General features: G+C 34.9%; 1 long non-coding RNA gene across 1 annotated transcript; it reads left to right on the top strand.

Moving 5' to 3' along the window:
- The first annotated feature begins 5,333 nt into the window (after window positions 1-5,333).
- Window positions 5,334-13,013, top strand: LOC147917131 (uncharacterized). The gene is made up of 2 exons (XR_015552374.1): window positions 5,334-5,921; window positions 12,071-13,013. It is a non-coding gene; the product is annotated as an uncharacterized LOC147917131 (long non-coding RNA).
- Window positions 13,014-15,946: the final 2,933 nt, after the last annotated feature.

Here is a 15,946-nt window from a genome sequence, read left to right as displayed (position 1 = left end):
AAGGCAACTGAAAACTGGAAAAGACCACAGCATGTAACTCATTATTATTACTCCAATGAAGAGAATAAATAAATACAATAAAGAAAGAAGATATACAATGCTATTTTGTCGATGTTTTTCATGAAAAATAATCATACAGGAAATTAGCTAAATTAGCTATGTGGGTCCCTGGTATGTCTAAAGTGGTAAGTAATGGGTGCTTTCAGAAATACCACAGGATATAATTATCACAATAATATGATATATGAGAAATTATTATTTCTGTTTTATCCCTGATAAAATTGAGATTCCAAGGGCTAAGAATTTCATGGGTTTGACTCCAAGTCCAATAAATATTCTTTGTTTTGTAATACTACATTGACGCCCTACATCTTCATATTCATCCCTTCTTCACATTATACTGCAGATAAGTGTAGAACCAATACACCTATGCATATGAGCCATATTTATTTAGAAATTAGAATCAGGTTATTCCTTCCAAAATAGGGAAGAGGCATAGCTTTGCCAATTAAAAATAATAGAATTAGATGTCACAAGTGGTAAGAATGTCTTTTATTCTTATATTTGGAAAAAAATACATCTGTAAGAGTTTGGAAATAAAATATAACTGGTATAAAATATTCTACAAAGGAAATTGATAAATAAGTTTTTTTTTTTGTACAGGCACTCATTCTATAAAAGATAGCTATCTAAATTTATAATTTCCAAGGCTTTATTCTCAGTGTGAAGAGGAATATAAAGGTTAATAAGGCATATATTTTACCTTAAAGGAGTTATAAGATTTGTACAAATCAGCTACAATCAAGGGAAGAATGGGAAAACAGAAAGATCATATCTGAACTGCTATATAAGGAAAAATATAGACAAGATAGCATTTGAGAGATGTAAGCAATTGTGGGAGGAGGCAACTAAGGTTGAAAGAAAAGTTCGTGCAAGGATGAAGAGGTATGAAACACCATAGAAAATGACAGCTAGCTCAGTTTTGGTGCAGATAATGTGAGAGAAATTAGGAGAAACCTGTAAAGGGTAGCATGAAAGATATTAAGCATTTTGAAATAGTCATTTGTTACTCTTTGGCCACCCAGAAACCACAATTCTAGTATGAGAGATTTGTTTAAAGGATTTTAACCTGTCACATCTTTCCACTTTTATCTCTGATTTCTATTTCTCTCTGAGTCTCACTTGGAGGTGTGATGAATATTTAATTAAAATTTACATTAGGAAATTTTAAGTAATTGAGGAGTTCAAGTATTTAAATTCTAAGTAATTGAGGAGACTTAAACAATGAAAGCAACCAATATAACTGTGACTTAGTTTTAATTCATAAAACATTTTATGAAATCATGAGGATGGAAGCAGAAATAGTCAAATGAAAGCGAGAATCCTTGTCTGTCATTTCCACATCCTTAACATTTCCATGGTAGAAATTCTGTTCAGATGATTTGACCTGTATAATGTAATTTTAGTTGTTCTGTGAATTTTATTATATCTGATTAAATGGGTATATTTGCAGCTGTCCTTACTATTCTCAATTAGAATAATTAAAAATAATATTTTGTCTTCTTTGAGGGACAGGGCAGTTTAGGCTGTCCTTGCATCTTAAAAGGTTCAGGATCTAATTTAATATTAACCCTATGATGAGAAAGGGGATTTTGAAAGTGGACAATGATTTAGTAGTTCTAGGAGAGATATATGTAGGCACAGGCAGGAAAATACCAAACCTGACCTCAAATTTAGTAGGAAGCATGTAAGGATAGCAATTCAATTAATGGGCACTCACTGAGAATAATTAATTAATTAAGTAGTTTTTCAGAATGGCTGTCACTCAGATATTTTAACCAGGGTTTTGAGGAAAAAAGCTGTTTCAAGTAGATGGGAGGAAAATATCCAGTAGTTTTAGATAGAGGGTAGACAACCACAGAAGAATTTGTGTGTGTACACATATCCTATATCTTAGCAGCCTTAAAAAAAAAAAAGTAGATGGGGCTGGCCTGGTGGTGTAGCGCTTAAGTGCATGTGCTCTGCTTTGGTGGCCTGGGATTCGCAGGTTTGGATCCTGAGCAAGCACCCAACGCACCACTTGTCAAGCCATGCTGTGGAGGCGTCCCATATAAAGTGGAGGAATATGGGCACGGATGTTAGCCCAGGGCCAATCTTCCTCACAAAAAAAAAAAAAATGTAGATATACTTTGGGCTAGAGATGGACTCTAATTCACAAAGGTAAATTTATTCTGCTAAATTATAAGATTCAATGTAACTATTTCTGGGTTCTGAAAGAAGCCAATCAAGAAAGTGATAATAATATATAATAGTAGTGGTTTCTAATGGAAGTCTCACAGCACTTTGTGTGTCTTCTACAGGTGTAGTGTACTGGGGAAGAGCACATGCTGTGATGTCAGACAGATTTGGCTACAAATCCCTACTCCATCCCTTATCAGTTGGGAAATCTTCAGGAAATTGATTAGTAACTATGAATCTTGTAATTCCTAATTTGTAAAATGGAGAAAAGAAAACCACGACATCGTATGTTGTGAGGATGAAATGAAATATAGAAAATAAAATGTTTGACACAGTGCCTGGAGCAAAATCAATATTCAGTGGTAATAGTGAAAAGAAAAAGTTGATAGAGCTTATTCAAAGGTAGTGATGAGAAAGAACAAAATTCTTCTATTCTTCTCTAAGTTAGATTCCAGCTCTTCAACACACTTGTTACATAGTTAAAACATTTTTATTAACTAAAAACTCAATTTCTAAATTATTTATTCTTGAGCATCTGTTTCACCCATATTTTAGAGTAGTCATTTCACTCAATCAAAGTTGTAATGTGCATTAATAACTTATGACTACTTGATAAATACCTGTTTTCCCCATGCAACTGCCTCTAGGAAATATAGGTGTATGAATTTTTGTTGTATGAATGTATGAATAATAGCTAACAATGAGGTGGCAGGTAATTATTTGCTAGGAAGTTTACATCCTGCAGAATAATTATATCAGAACTCCAAAATATAAATAAAGATGGTAATTTGATGATCAAAGGGATATTATATCTGCATTTTTCTTTAATTTTATATCAGTTGACATTATCAGAGGCTAAAATACTAATTGACTGAAGATGTTTGACAAGTTTGATTGTTTTATCCCTATACTGAATCTCTCCTACCATTTTGGTTGTTGCAAAATGACAAAACTAACAATATTGGAGTTAAAGTATATTTCCCAAATCCTATATGGATGGACTTTTTAAAAACTTCTTTTATAATGTCTTTTTTTTTTCTTTTTTCTTTTTTTTTGGTGAGGAAGATTGTCCCTGAGCTAACATCTGTGCCAATCTTCCTCTATTTTGTATGTGGGATGCCACCACAGCACAGCTTGATGAGCGGTGTGTATGTCTGCACCTGGGATCTGAACCTGCAAACCCCGGGCTGCTGAAGCGGAGCACATGAACTTAACCACTACCCCACTGGCCCAGCCCCATAATGTCATTTCTTGAAAAATTGTATAGAAATGCTTAGCTAAACATAATATTCACACAAAAAAAGCTTAAGCAAAATGTATAGTGAATTATATCAGAAAAAGCATGAGATTTGGAATAAAAAGACTGAGATTCAAGTTTTGTCTCTATTTGTCCCTTTCCTAATTTTCTCACCTACTGCCTTTATTTTGGGCCATACCCATGTTGGTAAACATCAGACCGTGTGTTTATCTTTTCTCCCATTCTACTAAATAATTTTATAAAGTAAATCATTTAAATTTTTTTTTTTTTTAAGATTTTATTTATTCATTTTTTTTCCCCCCAAAGCCCCAGTAGACAGTTGTATGTCATAGGTTCACATCCTTCTAGTTGCTGTACGTGGGACTCGGCCTCGCGTTGGACGGAGAAGCGGTGCCTTGGGGCGTGCCCGGGATCCGAACCCGGGCCGCCAGCATCAGAGCGCACACACTTAACCGCTAAGCCACGGAGCCGGCCCTCATTTAATTTTTTATAATGCTGAAATGTGACTCTTTCCAAATTGAAAAACAGCCTTCAGTTTAGCTATCATTCCTTGAGAATAATTTAAATAAAGAAGCATTTTTTTTTTTTTTTTTGTGAGGAGATCAGCCCTGTACTAACATCCGCCAATCCTCCTCTTTTTCTGCCGAGGAAGACGGCCCTGGGCTAACATCCGTGCCCATCTTCCTCCACTTTATATGGGATGCCGCCACAGCATGGCCCGCCAAGCAGTGCGTCGGTGCGCGCCCGGGATCCGAACCAGCGAACCCCGGGCCGCCGCAGCGGAGCGCACGCACCCAACCGCTTGCGCCACCGGGCCGGCCCCAATAAAGAAGCATTTTTAATGATATTTTTTCAGTAAACATTTATCCCCCTTTTCTTTTTCATCATCCTGGAAGAAATATATTTCCTTTCACTAAAGACAGGCAAACAAACAAACAAACAAAAAACATCTCCCTATTTGTGCTCTGGATCACATCCTATGACACCTCTACAACTTTGGTCCTCTGGCTACATTCTTTGTTCTACTGCATCATTAATTTCTCTTATTCTAAATGGTCCTTTACATCACTACAGATATATACTCTCAATCTTCAAGGTTAAAATACAAAAAATAAAGTAAAAGCATATCCCGACCCTACATTTCACTTCTAACCACCTTCACATTTCTCTCTTCCTTCTCAGCTGAAGCTCTTGAAAACATTGTACACAGCCTATTTCTACTTCCCCACTTCATATTTACACCTCAAACAAGTACGTTTAGGGTTCTCCCCAAATTTTACCACTGAAATGACCTCTATGTTACCTAATCCTATTCTATGTCTTCAACTTACTCATTTGACAAATATTTACTGTGCACCAACCATATGCCAAGAATTCTTTCAGTGATTCAGCATATAGCTGTGTAGAAAATAGTCAAATATCCCTGTCTTTAGGAAGTTTATATTTGGATGATGAATAGCACTGTGAAAAAAAATACTGCAGTTTGGAGGGGTTGAATGCCAGGAAAGAGATGCAATTTTAAATAGGATAGTAGGGAAGACCCCACTGAGAAAGTGAGATTTAATCAAAGATATGAAATATATCAGAGATTCAGCCATGCAAATATCTGAGGGAAGAACTTCCCAGATAGAGAGAACAGTGAATGCAAAGGCCCTAGGACAAGAGACTTTGAGAACCAGCAAGGCTACTGCTGTGGCAAGAAAAGGAGTGGAGAAGGAAGGAGTGAGGTCAGCAAGGTAAAAAGGCTAAATCATATAATTAGACAAGTTTTACTCTGATTGAGACAGAACCATTGCAGGTTTCTGAGCTTAGGAATGAGACTATCTGACTTAGATTTTAAAAATATTATTTTACCTGCTTTATTTCTAACAGACTATGGAAGGCCAAGGAGAAAAGCAGGGAGACCTATTAGGAAGAAGTTGTAATGATTGAGGCAAGAGGAGATGGTGGCTGGAAACTGGATGGTTGCAATGGAGGTGGAAATGAGTAGTTACATTATGGATATTTTGAAGGTAGAGATGATCATGACTTGCTGATAAAAAATGTCAGAAGAAATGAGGAGTCAAGGATAAGTTCAAAGATGTGTCGTGAATAAATGGAAAAGAAGAACCATCATTCACTGATATGAGAAAGACCGGAGGAGAAAACTTTGCAAGAAAATATCAGTTCAATTATGGAGATGTTAAGTTTGAGAAGCATATTAGAAATCCAGGAGTGGGGGTGTTGTATAGGCCTTGCACATGCAAAGCTGGAGTTCAGGGCAGAAGAACTGAGCTGGAGATACAACTTTGGGAATCATCACCACAGAGTATTTAAAGCCACAGGTCTGCATGAGACGACCAAGAACTTTGGGCAAAAGCCTGAATACAAATCAGAAATCTGAGGAGAACCCAGCAAAAGAGACTGAGGAGGAGTCACCAGTAAGGTAGGGGAAAAACAGGAGAGTAGCATTCTAGAGGCCAAATGCAGAACGTGTTTCAATGAGGAGGGGAAAATCAACTGTGTCAAATTCTGTTAATAGGTTAAATAACAACAAAAATTGAGAATTGGTGACCTACCTTCATCACAGGGGTAGACACTGACTGGAAGTGGTCCAAGAGAGAATGAGAAGAGAGGAATTGGATATAATAAATAGTTTAAAAATTCTTCTAAGACTTTAAGGTAAAGGAGAACAGAAAAGCTTTCAGAGCATGTCATACATTGACTACTCCCTTCTCCTTGAAATATTCTGTTTTCTGGGCTTCTACAAAACCACTCTTTCCTAGTTTTTCATCTACTTTACCAATACTTGGTAGATTCTTTTCAATCTCTTGTTGGTTCCTGCTCCTCTACGTAAAATTTAAATAGTGAGTTTCTCAGGGCTTAATCCTCGATTGTCTTTTCTCCAACTTTGCACTTTTGTGTCTTCTGAGGGAGCTCATCAAATCCCATGGGTTTAAATGTTCTCTTTATGGGCTGAATCCCAAATGAAACTCCAGTTTAGAACTCTTCGTGCACTGCAGACACAGATATCCATCTTCCTTCTTAACATACCTATATGATCATTTCTGTGATGACACAAATATACTTTAAAACTCAAATATAACAGGCCTCAAAGAGCGGTCTTGCTTTCTTTCCACTGTAAGGCATTTTCTCCTTAGAGTCTTTTGTATTTTAAAAAGAAAATTTTAGAAATCACTCATAGCTTCTTTTTCCTCATATTAACATCCAATTAATCAGTAAATCCCATCAATTTCAACTCAAATTTGTATCAAATCTGCCTTCCCTTCACTGTTACCTCCTCATCGTAATTCAGGCAGTCATTTTCTCTCGCCAGGACAGCGCAATACAACTCTTTTTCCCACTTTCATTCTTGCCCCTCAACAGTACATTTTCCACAAAGATATGAAAAAAAACCTCAAAGATTAAATCACATTACCCCTCTCTCCTGCTTAAAATTTTTTTATGTATCCCTTATCATTTTCTGAGGGCATGATTCTACCACATTACTTCAGGCGACTCTCACTTAATTCTGCTGTTTCAGCCATGTGAGTATTTTTCAGATTCTTGGATCATGTTAAGCTTTTTCTTCTGACTGGCCTGTTCTCCTTGATCCCACTGCTCTGGCACTGCCCCTACTCCACTCTTCTCATAGTAAGTGGCTTCTCATCTTTTACATCACTTCACCAGGGAGATATGTTCCCTGGGTATCTACCTAACCTAGGTCCTACATCCCCTATCTTATACTCTATTCCAACTCCATTTTTTCACTTACGGCACACATTCATATGTACAATTCCCCCACCCCGTTTTTTTTTGGTCTATTTGTTTAATGTATAATATGTTTAATTTTACTTGACTGTGTTCTCAACTACATTGTAATAGCTGTGAAGGCAAGGACTTTGCACCTCTCCTTTACCATCCTGTCCCCTAGTAAATTACATAGAACATCTTCAATAAGTATTTGTTGAATAGATGAATGAACGGATGGATGAATGACTGCTATGGGCAGGTCAGAGTGGGACTGTGGGAGTGAACTGAATGTGTCTCTTAAGGAACTTCATTAATAAGAGAAGGACCTACAAATAACTATGAGACAAAAGTATCTTAAGTGGCCCAGAGAAGTATAACCTGTTGGGTAGAAATTTATAATAATAAGAGCTGACTTGTTTTAGTTCTTAGTATCTGAGTCAATGTATTAATTTTCTTGTATACAATTTTGTTTAATACAACGCTTTGAGACAAGTTGTATTAACATCTCTGTTTTACAGTTGAAGAGACTAAGTTTATGAGGGTCCTAGAGCAGCTAAAAGACGAAAACAGGATTTGAACCTAGGCCTTCTTTTTCCAGAGTCTGCATTCATAACCATGAATCATAAAAAACTTCATTACTCACAAATTATATTTAAATTCTTTTATATTTTCTTCTGATCTATGTATTATGTTTTTTCACTTGTGTTAAACTATAGTTTTAAAAACTGTCTTTGTGAAAACAGAAAAAATGAATGCTTGCTCTCAGAGAAGGGAAAACTTCGAATCAGAAGCATGAACCTTCTTTAATGAGGCCATCAGCTTTAGTTAAAAAGAAATTTTGAAGGGGGCTGGCCCAGTGGTATACCAGTTACGTGTGCGCGCTCTGCCTCGGCGGCCCGGGATTCGCAGGTTCAGATCCTGGGCACGCAGCGATGCACTACGTGTCAAGCCATGCTGTGGTGGCGTCCCATATAAAGTAGAGGAAGATGGGCATGGATGTTAGCCCAGGGCCAATCTTCCTCAGCAAAAAGAGGAGGATTGGCGTCGGATGTTAGCTCAGGGCTAATCTTCCTCACAAAAAAAAAAAAAGAAAAGAAAAGAAATTTTGAAATAATCACTTGGACCTAAATGTCTGTGTTTGCTCAAGTATCATATTGAATTTAACTTTGCTGTGTTGATGAGAAAGCTGGAGGTCAGAATTTAGGGAGTTAAAGCAAGATTCAATTAGCTCATTAATCAGGTTGGGTTAAAGATCTGAAAAAAGATTTAATTTGACTAGGTTATACCTTTTATCATACATTACACATCTTCTTTCTCGTGTTTCCTAACATTTATTGTAAAGAGATATGGATTTTCCTGTCAACTAGATTTACTAGAGAACATCTCATTGTTCATCTGACATCTACCACAGTTGACCTCAATGTTTATATGGATTTCCAGTTTGTGAAAAATGTTTAAATAATTACATGAGGTTATAAATCATGGTAAGTGTGAGAGAGAGTGGGAATTCAGAACCTGCGCTTATATTTAATAACTTAATATAGAAATTAACTTGCATTGAAGTTACTGATTTTTCCTTATTTTATTTACTTATTTTTTCTTAATATATGTGTTCTTCAAAAGATTGATCCTTTATTTCACACCCTATAAAAATCAGAGTAACCTATGATATTTAGCAAACACTTTCCTTGTTAGTGTTTGTTCTGCAGTATTTTTAATAAGTATGTTTTTGCCAGTTACTTAACCTAAAACATGGATAACATTAATTTTATCTAGAAATGGAAATAAACTATTAGAATCATTATAATACCTTAGCAGTAGTATTTTATGGATTAATAAAAACCAAAATAGGCTCTGAGAAAACAGAATATAGAACAAAGGTTTTAAGGGAAGGAGAGGAAGGAATAGATGCAGGAATCTGGATTATTTAGTGAGCTATTTTTAGAAAAGAAAGTGAAGAAAAAGCATAGTTTTGGAACAAATGGAAAAACCAAGATTTGACTGGAGACATTCTGATTCCAGAAACACTATTTATTACCCTACTATAGAAACCAGTATTACTATCTTCAAATTACATCACGTAAGAAACTGTATATTTCAACAATATATAAATCAAATCCTAAAAAAATACATATGTCACATAAATACACCCTTGACAACATATCTCTATCATTTCTGTGAAGACATTGGCCTCCGTAGATATAAAATGTTTATTTCCCAGCTAATGACAGAAATATATTATAACAATATAATTTATTTAAAAAGAGAAGTCACTTTTTTTCTTTTTGGTTTTGATGACATCATCTTAATTAAAGAGGCCCTCAGGTACAGACATTTTTGTAAAGTTTTCTATTAAGTTAAAAGAATGGAACTTGTACCACTTTTAAAATGTGTTATTCTCTAAGTACCAACAAAATACTATAGAATAAAATCCTCTTGTGAGTATGAAACAAATTGGGCCCATTCAGATTCAGATTGATTTTGGCCTACAGCCCTACTTATCATTTAATTAAATGGGAATGCATTATGCAGAGCTATTAAGTCCTATAGGAAAAGAAGCAAAGAAATGTAGCGTGAAAATACATTATAAATTATATAGACAGAATTCTCACAGGAAGATAAGAATATTGCAGGGTTATCTATACACAAAGGTATACTAAAAAGCACTCAACATGCAAAGAGAAAACGTGAGAAAAAATACAAGACTTACTGAACAATGCAGAGGAAAGCTTAAAATGTTGGATCTTTTATTGCAAAAGAGCACTGTCATAAAAAAGGACCTTGATCTCTTTTCCATTACCTGTAGTCAGTAGTTGTGGGAAGATCATTCCATTTCAGAGCATCTAGCACTAGATTTAGTTAGTGTCTTTTTTTCAAGGTAGTTTAATAGCTGTGGAATCAATAGCATAACTCAGTGGAAAAACTTAAAAATTAAAATCTATGCACCAAGAAAGAATGCTAGTTTATTTTAGCAATTCTTCTGCATAATTTTAGGGAAGGGAGGTAAATGAATTGAAGGCCAAATTTTTAATTTACTGGTTAAAGTATTTGTTCATGGTTGGCAATATTTGGTAAATATTTTTTTAAAGATTTAAATAATTTAATAATAAAATTGTCAAACATATTTTAAATGTCAAACATTTTTTATTTTAACTGTCAAACATGTTAGAACAAACTTGGTGCCCTGGCTAAATTTCCATGGATGAATAATTTAATTTGCATTAAATGATATCTATGTATTTATCTATCTAGTGATGTATCTCTCTGTCTATCTATCTATCCATTCATCCTTCTATCATGAGAGACTGAGAGAAAGAGATGGCCAAAATAAATGCCTCACTAACTACTACTGAGTCATTGAGTAAACCAGAAGGTAAGGACAAATCATCAGTTTCTCAGTCTGGTCTTCAACTGCCATATCACACAATCAACAAATAACTATAGCTACACAGCCGTGGTTTTAGATGCCTTGGGACTTTATTAAAAATAAACATATAAATGAATAAAGTCATCTTAGGACAGATCTGTGCTGTATGTCAACATATTCATAAAAAATGGACTATATAATTTAAAGTAAGACCATACAGAAATCAAGTTCACTTGATTAATTCTCATTCAGAGTCAGAGCTGTATAATAGCTCCCCTAAAAATTTATTCTCTTAACTATATATACACAAATTTTGGAAAAAAATCTAAAATATACATATGCTCTCAAGTGTTTTGTCATCTGCAAATAATTCAGTACCATTTAAATGAGAAATGAAATCATTCAAGATTTTTAAAAATTACCCAAAAAAGAATGTAATGATTATATAATCCATCTCCCTCGTTTTCTTTATGGATAAATTAATATTCAAAGAAATTCAGCAATTTTTATACAGTTAACCAGTCATACTGGGATTGCAATACATAACTTTAGATCTTCAGCTTAATATTAGTGTCTTTCCTAATTGCTCTTATTAGAAAGAAACACATTTGAAGTATGCAGTATTCTATTTACCTCAGATTCATCCTAGCCTCCAGAAATTCCCAACTATTGGCTGATTTTACATTATATATTCCTTGTTGGCTTTTCATATTTAGTCTATGACCTATATAATAATAGGAGTTCAATCACAATGTGAGAGATAGATTATTGGGCAGGAAAATTTATAACCAAAAGAAGACAAAGATGCAAACCATATGTACAAATATTAAACCAAGTATTGAAAATCATAAACATAGTTCCCATTGGCTATTAAATATTCTGACAAAGTATAAAGATTGATTTCAGCAAGTGTGTAAACATTTCCACATATATGTATGTGTATATATGCATGGAATGTGTAATAGGGGCTCTTCTTGATTCAGTTTCAATGGAAGCATTAATTTAGTACATATTAAGATATTTAAGCAAATGTACGACAGATTCAGCTTCTTATATGAATCATTTTCAAAAGAAATGTAGGAGAATCTGTTTTGTGACTCTTGGACTCTTCAGGCACAGCAAGTATGTAAAAGGGGGACAGAGAGAAGAGAAGGAGATTGGTGAAATTATTTCCTTTGAAAGAGCCCTTGTAGATAGGTGAGTACCCTTCCCAGAGCCTTTATGAGAAAGTAGTGGAAGAATGATACCTTCTAGTGCTAGTCTAGGGAAGTAGGCTTCAATGGGATCACTCAGTTATGAAATTTCTTTCATGCAGTTGGCACACAAAAAAGACTGGTGTCTCTTCATGTCTGAGAAAGCTAAAGTTGAACTCAGGAATAAGCTAAAACTGACATCTGTTGAGGAAATCTAGAGGGTCTAAGAGAGAAAAGAGAACTTCTGTGTTGAGATAAGCCTGATCTTTTTGTATTTCTCAGAGCAAGGATTTGTTTCCTGTTTCACCAAGGAGGACCATGGGTTACAGAGATTCAAAATGGCATCAGGTGAAGACCTGTCCAATTAGGCCACCTGAGGGGTAAAAAAGGACCTCAGCAGAAGAAGGCTGGGGATATCAAGTGACTGGGAACCAACTTAAGCAAGTGTTCATTTAGAATACAGATACATCCCCCTGGGATAAGGAATTGCACAAGAGAGGCCCAGTTGGAATCACTGAAAAGGCCCCAAGACTGTCCATGACGGAATCAGCCTGAATATCAGAACCAGACAGGCTTAGGACTTAGGTCTAGGCCAGTCCCTTTACCTCTTCTCCACTCTGCCTCTGTTTGATCTTAGAGAAACCTAAAACAGTGGCAAGTAAGGAGTTTGGAAGAGGGAGAAAAATACAAGGTGGCGAGACCAGAATAGCCAAGCTCAGTGCTCTTCTTTCTTTATACAGGCACCTAACAAGGCCTGAGATGGGAGAGATGGAAGAAGAATGTAACGTTCAATCAAATTTAGTACTTTGATTAATATCTGGGGCTTGGTATTCTAATTATAGAATTGAAACTGTGTTTCTAGTTTTATGGGACAAGTTGTATCCCTTCAAAATTTGTATGTTAAAGTCTGAACCCCCAGTTCCTCAAAATGTGACTGTATTTAAAGATAAGTTCTTTAAAGAGGTGGTTAAGTTAAAATGAGTTCTTTAGGGTGGGCCCTAACCCAAAGTGACTGATATCCTTATGAGAAGAAGAAATTTGGACATGCAGAGACAGATACCGGGCATGGGTGTGCATAGAGGAAAGGCCATATGAGGACACAGCAAGAAGGTGACCATCTGCAAGCCAAGGAGGGAAGCCACAGAAGAAAGCAAACCTACTGAAACTTCACTTTGGACTTCTAGCCTCCATTACTGTGAGAAATAAATTTCTGTTGTTTAAGCTACCTAGTGTGTGATATTTTGTTATAGCAGCCCTAGAGAAGTAATTCACCAGTTTAAGGTGACCACAGGACCTGACTGAGTTTTCATCCTGGGGCAGATGTATGTTGAAGGTGTCTGTCTTCTATAAAATTGAAATTATTTATTAGAATTTGTCAGTATATCTAACTGTGAAAACTAGAAGAAATCTGAGGCTTTTCTTAAAACTTAACATGCATTTGTGATATTTTGCTTTTTGCATACAGTTACCACACTTTCTGAATCAAAGAATGAATATCCTTATAGGGAAAATGAAACATAACAGAATGTATGAAATCAGGCCTATGGTAGATAATCAGAACATACTGAATCAGACACATTCATCTCATTTCCTAAATATGAGCTTAAACCTTCCCAATATCATTGTAGTAGGGAAAAGACAGGTCTGTGCTACATGCCTGACAGAGTGAGCATGAGTTTAAGGGCATCAAAAAAAAAAAGAAATTGGTTTTCAAAGGAATTCGTGTTTTGAAACGTATTAGAAGGAGAAAGTCAGAATTTTGTTGAATGATTTTATTTTATGGATTTATTTTAAATTGCATATGGTGGGGAGGGAAATCATAATTTTTAAATTAATTATAGATTCTAAAGTTCCAAAACAAGGCAGATCTTGCAGTACAACGATCATACACAATAAACCATAAAGAGTTAGTGGACAATAACAACAAAAACCTGAGGAACAATGAGAAAAATTACACTATATCATGTTCTCTCAGTGTATTTATTATGATTTTTGAACACATTTTCTACTTTCTTATAATTGGAGAGCGCTAACTTAGCTGCCACAAGAAGGCTGTTCACTTTATCTGCTGAGTCTGCGCAGTCCACTATGGTAGCCAATAGCCACTGTGGCTTTTAAGCACCTGAAAGGTAGCTAATGAGACTGAAGAACTAAATTTTTAATTTGATTTAATTGTAATTAATTTTAATTTTAATTTAGAAATAGGCAGTAAAAATTATTTTTCCATTAAATGCAACTTTATCATTTTGATAGACTACATTTTATTTTAACTGTTGCATTACATAAGATGTAGTATTGTAGCAAAAGTGTTGGGTGCAAACACAGGTGTAACATTATGTGTTTATTTGAAGTTTTTATGCAGACAGTAAGAAATACAGTGAAACCTAAGTAAATCATAATTGCTAATAAATGGAAATACTCATTTCAATTATAAGTAAATTATTCTTCTAGTCTGTAAAAAAATCAACTCTTCCCAGTGAAAACTTAATGTTCAATATGAGTTGTGCTGTACGTGTAAAATACACATTTAGATTTTTGAAACTTAATTGAAAAATAGAATGCAAAATACATCATTAACATTTTTACATAGATGAAGTGTTGAAATGTTAATATTGTGGACATATTAGTTAAATATAGTTAAAATTAATTTTGCCTGTTTCTTTTACTTTTTTATGTGGCTACAAGAAAATTTAAAATTTTATGTATGTACATATATGTGTGTATACATATACCACTGTGAAGCTGAGCTATCATCAGAGCAACTTTTGTGAGTTACTGGCATTGGGAACAGTAGATTAAGCCAAAGAGTTTTAGAACCGGAAGGAAGTCTATTGTTCCATTGTCTAATGACCTCACAGTCCTTAACAGATGTTAAGCAATCCATTCAAGCTCACAGAGTGGGGTCTGTACCCAGATTTATCAACTTCTAGTCATGTGTTTTTTTCTAGAGCAATACTTCTGGAAAGGAAAATTTATTCTTGGAAATCTCTACCTCTCTCTACTTTGCCAATCTTAGTTTTTATTGTCATTTCTTACTTAAACTTATCTGCCTCAGAAAAGAGTTTACTGGCTTTCTGTTATATTGATAAACTAGAAAAATAAGTTTTTGCTTGGAAATTCAACAGAAGTGCATGACCACAAAATCTGGAGGCTCATGTTAGTTATGGAAACTCTAAACAATACTTGTTATATTTTCTGCAGGGAGGGAGGATATAACCCAATGGAACAAGGTTTTATTATTAAATCAATAACATAACGTTTTAATTTGACCTTTTCCAGTAAAAGTGCAGTGGGTATTATGAAACCATTACCTTTCCTACAAGGGTTATTATACTTCTTTCAGCTTAAGGTGAAAAGCTAGAGATTCCTTCCTGGGTTTTCCAATAACAGCCAGTAGTACCTGATCTCAAGAAGGATAAATAAGTCTGTAACAGCAGATGATTTTATTGTTTGTTTCACTGTGTACACACATAGTAGCAAGGAATATACTCTGCTGATATCCCACGTGGTTAATCTGTAAGTAAGATATTTGTTAAATATTTGATATGGTTTTACTGGGAATAATTTTCATTATAAAATCCACTGTATTGAAACCTGTATTAAATGGATTCCTTTTTTTTTTTTAAATCAGCAAACAAGCACTTATATTATGTAATCAAATAAATCTGAGCCTCCAACAAATTACTGTGAAAGGATGGGATATTCTTATTTCAAATAATACCCCTGTTACTCATAACGTGCTTGAAATTGCCTTCCAGCTCATTTTAGTCAAACGGTAAAGGTGATGATGCTTCTCCTGCTCCTGCCGCTGGTAATAGTAATAATAGCTAATGCTTTACATACTGCTTTCTCTCTGTCAGACACTATTCAAAGTCCTTTACATATATTAACTAATTTAATAACCGATATTATTGTTTTATGAACATGTCACTTTTAATCAAGTAGAGTGTGTTTCCACTTACTTTATTCACCTAATTTGATTCTTAATGAATTTTAGCATTTTCTAAAAATAAAAAATCCATTCTGTGAATTTGCAAATTTGAGGACAACTAAGGCTGGAGTTCATAGTGGAATTAGCACAGGCCTTAGAAGCAGAAAGCTCTACAGGTTAAGACCTGGTTCTGCTATTTTCTAATGTGACCTTGGACTTAACACTTC

This window comes from Ceratotherium simum, chromosome 5, assembly GCF_057802395.1.
Source record: "Ceratotherium simum simum isolate JZ-2026a chromosome 5, ASM5780239v1, whole genome shotgun sequence".
Taxonomy (NCBI): domain Eukaryota; kingdom Metazoa; phylum Chordata; class Mammalia; order Perissodactyla; family Rhinocerotidae; genus Ceratotherium; species Ceratotherium simum.
This window is presented reverse-complemented; position numbering and strand designations above follow the sequence as displayed.